The sequence below is a fragment of the Diospyros lotus genome, chromosome 8 (genome assembly GCF_014633365.1).
Source record: "Diospyros lotus cultivar Yz01 chromosome 8, ASM1463336v1, whole genome shotgun sequence".
Lineage (NCBI taxonomy): Eukaryota > Viridiplantae > Streptophyta > Magnoliopsida > Ericales > Ebenaceae > Diospyros > Diospyros lotus.
This window is the reverse complement of record NC_068345.1, coordinates 21,931,397-21,939,602: the sequence shown is the minus strand read 5'-3', so window position 1 is coordinate 21,939,602 and position 8,206 is coordinate 21,931,397.

The window sequence follows — 8,206 nt, the reverse complement described above, 5'->3', positions numbered from 1 at the left end:
TCTTATAATCCAATAAAATGTCTCATGTAATCGAGTAATATTATGATCAAATTCTTGTATTCAAGTAAAAATCTAATGCACTCGAGTAATGCTCTTACTAGATAAGCCTTGAATCAATGTCAGTTAAGGCGTGATATTTTAATTGATTATATCTTGTTTATCAAGTAGACATTAGCTATATAATAGATAACCGATTACAAATCTTAGTGTATTTGAGTAAAAGATCAAATATACTCAATTAAATAGGCTTTGTATTCTAGTAGATAATATAAGTTTCTAGCCGTGCAAAAGTAATAGAGTATTTTGAATTTAGTAATCGAGTAATGATTCATTTGTACTCAAAGAAATATTCTTTGTAATCAAGTATATATTCTCAAGAAAGTTGTCAAGTCTCTGGACCATTTTTGTAGTCAAGTACTTAACATATTAATCGAGTAATGAATCAAGAGTACTCAAGTAAAATATCTTGTTAATCGAGTAGATATTTATTAAAAATATGATAAGTCTTTGGGCCATTAATTCAATTGAGTACTAAAATTGTTAATCGAGTAAAGAATTTAATATACTCGAGTAAATATAACTTACTAATTGAGTATGTACTAAATTTTTTTGGGTAAAAAAATTAATCGAGTAAAAGGAAATTTGTAATTGAGTAAGTTAGGAAAATAGTCGATTACAATTTAGTCAAATAAACACCACTTTGTACTAAAGTAATATTTGGCAGATTTTAAAAAATATAGTCGTTATAGAGTATTAAATGTGATCTGTCTTTAATTTTCAGAACATTAAATGTTTCTTAGACAAATTATACGTGAATTTTGATGTTTCTAACTGAATTTTAAAGTATTGTAGAGACAAAAAAATGGCAATTAAGACACAAAGAACATTCTCTCACCTTGATGGACAACTCAGCAGAAGCATTAAAGAACATAACACTATATAAAGGCATTGGTGAAGGAAATTACTAGTACAGCGGTACAAACAAAAATAAAAATTTTATCGTGTATCAAATACATGCAGTGGAATATAATATACACGTTGTACATAGATTGGGTATTTAAGCAACACGCATATTCAATAATTGAATACATAAATAAATGTATACTTGCTATTCGATGTAAGGTTGGGGTATAAAAATAATTTTTGTACTGAGACTGTGTCCATCTTATGTTGTGGTGGTCCTAGTCTATCCACACCTAATATGCAGCAAGGTACCATTGCAATCACATTTTCCTGTCTTAGACAAAGAACATCTACGTATCACCAGTGCTTATGTCTCAAAATTATACGTGTAGCAATTATATTTATAATTTTTTAAAGAAAGTAGAAAGAAGAAGAAAAAAAAAGAAGAAAAGAGTAACGTGTAAGGATAAGAGAGAGAGGGAAAGGAGATAGAGAAAAGGAAAAGGCAGGGCGTCTACCTTATTTAATCATTTCCTTTCGCCTCCCCCCTCCAATTTTATTTTTCTCCCTATTTGATTACTTTTTAAAATCTGTCGCTCCCCTAAATTATTCTCTCAATAATTCAAGAGATTACTATGCACTATACACTATGTACTGTGCACTATTTCTAATCTACCACATTTAGTTGTGCAATCAATAATTGATTTCACACTATGCACTATTAGCAGAGGGGCCATTGGTGAACTTTTGACCAATCAATTCCTGAGACATTTTGGGCACATGATGTTGATACAAATGCAACACTATATGATGTGTGACATTCTAAGTTCACTATCTGCTAACAATCAGATAACACCAAAACCCTTTTTCAGTATCGGTTAACCCTTTGACCCATCACCGAAACTTCTTCAAATCACGACGACATTCTGAGAGTTCCTGAATAACGTTTAGTAGTGGTTCAGGATAATATAGGTGGTAGTAAAGTCTCACTTCAAGTGAACCTATTACAGTTGAAGATTACCGTGTGTTATAATCCTTCCATCACCTAACATCCCGACTGAGCAAGAGTCATGAAATGATAAACTCACAAACTCAATAACTAAGTGTCAGACCTCATTAATGTAACTAGATGACACCTCAGGAAACACCTTTCTTGACATTCAGTTTGCCTTGGTCAGGGACTATCCCGTCACATTAATAGTAAATCACATAGAACGTTCACTCCATCAAATATCGATGAGGGCGACGGATCTTATTCCCAGCATTTGTCTCCATATACCAGCAATACGGAACCATATAAATGAACGTTCCCACCTCCTAATTGGATAGTTTGGTTTATTAGCAAATCTCGCACACCAATATATAAAACTACCGTGTCGGATCAAGTCAAAGGATCAACACACTATCGCAACCTAATGACTTGACCATTATCCATCATGTCATGTGGTTAGTCATCAACATCACATTCGACTGATCATTCCCCAACGACCACCCATAGGTCTATTAGTGACATTTCATGTCATATGGCATGTGACACATCATCCTACCATCGGTATTCCCATACCAAACTAGGTAGTAACCCCTATGTTAGTTCATACTCGATTAATCGAAGTCCACATCCAAAGAATTTAAGGATTAGGAATAGTTTAAGAAGTTCTATTACTAGAGAATCATGTCACACAGTCTCAATAACTTGAGAATAAGATTCTCACACGGAAAATCTAAAGACTCATTCATATAATTAATTGGAGAAAATTTGAATGAAGAAAACTTTGCCTTTTATTGATTTATACAAAAATACAATTAATGCATTAAAACAAACCCGCTAAATGTCATCCAAATCTAGCATCAAGGCACATAACACTAGCAATTGAAGCCTAAAGAACAACAAGAATGCTGAAATTCTGGTATCTCGAGTATTAAAAAAGCCTTCAAGAAATGCTGAAATTCTGTTCACATCAAAAAGAAAAAGAGATACTAAACTTACATCTTCCAATCCTTTTATCTCTTTGTAAAACCAAGATGAGTGTTTGTAATCTTGTATAACCTATTCCTTATCTTGCATCTTTTATTCACATTTTATTATGATCTTGTAAAAGTTAAGCTTGATCCTAGCAAAATGCATTGGTTGTGGCTGATCCTACTTATAAAGGCATTGCTTGTAAAGGTTTGTAGTTAAGCCTGTTTTAAAAGTTATCCAAGTAAGTTGGTTGGACAAAATTCTTGGTGAGAAGTTAAGGTAATGGAGTAGGCACAGTTGAACCACTATATATCCCATGTGATGCATTATTTCAGTTTTTTTTACTTTAAGCTTCAAGTTTTTTTTTTTTTTTTTTGTGAAAAGCTTAACTCACCCCTTTTTAAACTAACAAAGTTTTACAAGAAGCATTCGCAAAACAAAACAATTTATAATGATTCGACCAACAAGTCTAATCCACTACCTTACCTTCTTACTAAGGATTTAAAACATCCACTAAGGGATTAACTTTTAAGGGATCAACTACAATCTATACATAGTTTTTTGTAGGCTCAATTAAAACCTTTACTTTTCACTAGCTAAGTAGGAAGCCTAGCTTTTAATAGATTCACCTAAAACCTCCACTTTTCATGGGCTAAGTAGGAACCCCAATGTTTCAAAGGCTAAACTAAAACCTCAACTTTTCAAAGATAAGTTGGAACCTTTATTTTATAGGTGTAGCAGTAACCTCTATTTTTATGGGTAAAGCAAGAACCATACATACCTTTTACAGGCTAAGGTATAACCCTCACAAACATTTGTGGGGTGGAGAATTATAAAGTTAGCTCACAATAAGGTTTTTGATATACAAGTTAGCTTAAGTTTAGGAGTTGAATTAAGTTTTTTCACCCTTTTTGAAAAATAAACTGAATAAATACAAATGAAATGGGAATGGTGTAAATAAAGAATAACAAGAGCAGAACACAGTATGTACAGTGGTTCAGCCTCAATTTCCTAATCCATTACCTTGGTTTACAAGTAAGGATTTTACAAAGACACACATAGGTGTATTATATATTACATTATAGTTTTTACAGGTTCAACTACAAACCTTCACAGTTGGCCTTTTCAAACATGTGCAACCAGAACCACTATCTTTTACAGGATCAAGTGTAACATTTACAAAAGGCTTTTTCACAGCTAGGCTAAGTGACAACCACTACCTTTTATAGGATAGGGAGTAAACTTTTACAAGTTCACAAGATATTTGTGAAAAGATTTCTTAAAAGAAAAATATAAATGAAACACTAAGCACAAAGGTTTTTCTCTTGATAAAGAGTTACAAGATTTGGAATAAGGCACACTCTCTAAGAATTCTCATAAAAAATATTTTCAATAAGAAAGTTGGTGAGAAGTAGGAAAGATTTGAGAAGGATTGCAAGAAGCTTTTCAAAAGATGTTTGAGAGTTTTTGTAATCAATTTTTCTAATCTTCTTCAAGAAACTTCATCCTCTATTTATAGATTTCTTGCATTGAATGTTAGCTGACATGGCAAAGTTCAATTTGAATGTTCCATTTGTCTCACAACTGCAACTTTTTGTCTCTAACAACATTAAACAACATTTATTAATTCATTCAAGAAAGCTCATGCTGTCTAAAATATATTAAATGATCTGAAAAGTTGAAACTGTCAAGCATTTAATGCGTCTAACAGTTGTATTTTTCAAAAACTGATAACAGTTACTCAACTAAATTATAGAGATACTCGACTAATATAACACTTCAATCGATTGGATAAAATAAGTAATCAATTATATAGAAAGCTTACTCGAGTATGACCAAGTCATTACTCGACTAACTCATAAGTCACAGAAGCTGTGCATTAATCATTCGACTACCATGGCGGGCTTACTCGACTAATAGAAACATTTACTTGAGTACAAAAACTTGATACTCAATTAACTTAAATATCAGAAACTCAGCCAGAGATAACCCAATCTTTACTCGCCTAACACATAAAAATACTCGATTAATAGAAACACATTAGTTGATTAAAAGCAAGCTTTACTCAATTGAAAAACAAAGAGATGTGTAAAGTGCTTGACTAACATATATAGATACTCAATTTATTGCAAGTATATTAGTCGATTGGAACTTATGCTTTACTCGATTTAATGTATGCTCAGATTTTAATGCTATAGAGATACTCAATTAATCTCCAAATCTTACTCAAATAGTGAAGGAATATTACTCGATTACAAAAGTGTCATACTCGGTTACAACTTTAAGAAACATAGCTTTTGCAAAACATGCTCGAGTAGCAATTTATGATAATCTATTGAATCACTTCAATACTCGATTTGAAAGCAAGTTAAGCAATACTTGATTTAATTCATAAAGGGCTTTTTATACTTGGCCAATTCTTAAAAAATATTTTCTTACAAGTTTTATTTCATTCTTGATTAATAGAAAGCCATATTTGGCTGTTTTAAAAGATATACATGTATGAGAATGAAGTTCTCCAATTTAAAAAAAAAATTATAGAAAATGTTTTGGAGATGATGAATAAACCAAATTTATTGAAAATATATTTTTAAAATAATTTTCTCCATAAATTAAAATACAATTTTTTAACAATTTTCCCTCCAAATGATAAGAAACAATGCCCACGAGGGTTATAACAAAATGAGTGAAAGGAATAGGAATTAAGCACTTCACTCATCTTGATAATTGTTGGTAGGAATGATCTTCATAAGGCACAACTAAACTTGAGTTGATAGAAGATTTGATATTGAGAAGCCAAGACTAAAGGAATAACTTGGCTTGAAAAACATATTCAGTTTAACTAGAGTTTAGCATAATTAAGTTTAACATTTTCAAAGATATGGATAGAAGATCAATAGCTTGAACTCGTAGAACTCATGGCCTTTTATAGATGGCTCTGGCTCTCTGAATTTGAGCATTAATAATCTACACACTCAACATCACTTTGATTTGACTGATAATAGTCAAATTAGTGAAACAAAACTTGCATATATTCAAGAAAGAAAGCATTTTTTCATTCCATTAAAAGATAGCCAACAAACCATATAGAATAAAGAAATCCAACTCAAATGGTTGAAATTGTCCTTTTTCTAATTCTGTGTAAAGACTAGATAATGGTTATATTTTTCAAATTAGTCACTCAAATACTTGAGTGAAGCATAGAGATAATTGATTGATTTCAACGCATACTTGAGTTGTCAAAATAGCCAATCGATTTTTCTTAAGCTTCAATCAATTGGACGAATACTCAATTGATTACCCTTTAGACTATATAGGTTATTCTTTATTTATGTCAATTCACTCGACTGGGTAAAACTACATACTCGATTGGATGGATAACACTACTCGAACACTTGATAGCCTTCAATTGATTTTTAGATATGCTATACAAGGAATACTTGATTAACTAATTTCTAGTATTCAATTTTTTATGTTATCACTCAAGTATATCAATCCTAACAGTCGATTTAATAAAGAGATATAGAACCTTGCTTTTTGTTCTATATTAAGTATTCGACCGGTTAAAATAAGCACTATGAGAGACATTCAAATGAGGATTTTTGGTAAGTTGATTGAGCATGTCACCGCTTGAATACTCAATACCAACTAGTCAACTTAAGAATGAGACACATAAACCCGTCCTTTGTTTTTTTTTTTTTTTCAAAATATTCGATTGATGGTAATACCTATTCAACTTAAATAGATATACTCAAAGAACCACAAGTATCAATCAATAACTGTCAAGGTACAAAAACTTTGACATGCATTAACTAGTCTATTATTCGATTGACACTTTCCTTATTTGACTGAATCTTTAGATTATGCTATTAATAAGCTTTATCAATAGATTGATCTTTTTTCATTATTTGATTGATTAACTTTACACTCAAAAGATAAATCAAACACATATTACAATACTCAACTACATGGCTAATATCTTATTTTAATTTTGATACATGGTTTAAACATATCCAATGCTTGAACCAAGTCATGATCTATAATAAATAAAGACATATCAATGATAACTATCATTCACTTCTCTATTAGGCATGATATATTCAAATGAAACACAAGACTTAGTCCATAACAATTAAAGACTACGAGTCTAAATGAGATGTTCAATTTAGACTCAAAACACTTATCAATTCAAATACTAACATTTGATTACTCAAGTGTTGTTGTAAAAGATGGTTAAAACAATATTTCCAATCACATTCACTTGAATATTTAGAAAGCTCTATGGATCACAACTGGAGAAACATTTCATGAGAATATGATCATTTCCTCAAGCGCCTGAAACAGATTACTCTTAAACATAGAGTAATGCTACTACATACTTTTTTGAGCTCTTAGAATATCACAAATTCTACAACATACTCATGCATTTTCTATAGGATCCTAAAGAGTAACGTATTAAAACATATCAATAAATGAAGCATATTAATAGACAAAGTATATAGATAAAACATAAATGGTCCTATAGAAAGATTCCCTAGAGAACATGATCATTTCCTCAACAAATCTTATCAAAACAATATCAATATATCCTCAAGAAATATAAGAAATTATTATATAAGAACATTAAAATTTTGGCATAAAGCATTCATTATCAAAACATTCATTGCTAAAAACTCAACAACCTGAATTGACTAAAGCATTAGAAGGCTCATGCAGGAGGAATCTCCGCGTGCCTTTTGACTATGTTCTATCTTGTAGCTACTTGCTCTTGGACAATGGAACTCTCACCTAGGCAACCATTCATTTCTCTCATGGTTTAAGATTTTGCTGCTTGTTCGAGTCCACAGCTACTTCTTTAAGGAATATAAGCTTGTCGGGATCTCTGTTAGATAACAGTGTAAGTTTTCTCCTAGATAATAGCTTTTTTGTTTTTCCTAGACTAGTGATCACCTCACATTTTGTACCTTGCTCTACCTTGGCTTGATCTTTCCGCACTATAAGTTTTAATTGGTTGTAGTTTTGACAACAACAATAATTAAAAATAAATCCTAAATTTTGTAAAATTCACTATTCATTCCAAATAAAGGGTTAATTATACTCCACGTATGGATTTGCTCATATATATATATATATATAAGGTTATTTACCAAATAATTTTAAATTTGATTGATTTATATTTTATATTTATTTATCAAATTATTTAACTAAATTTAAAAATACTATATGTACTAGAATTAATAAATTGATCTCAACTTGCAGGGCCAGCCTCAATTGGGGCAGAGTCAAAGGTTATTTGACCAAAATTGGGGCCAAATTTGAAAAATTCTCACTTGTTTGTTTTTG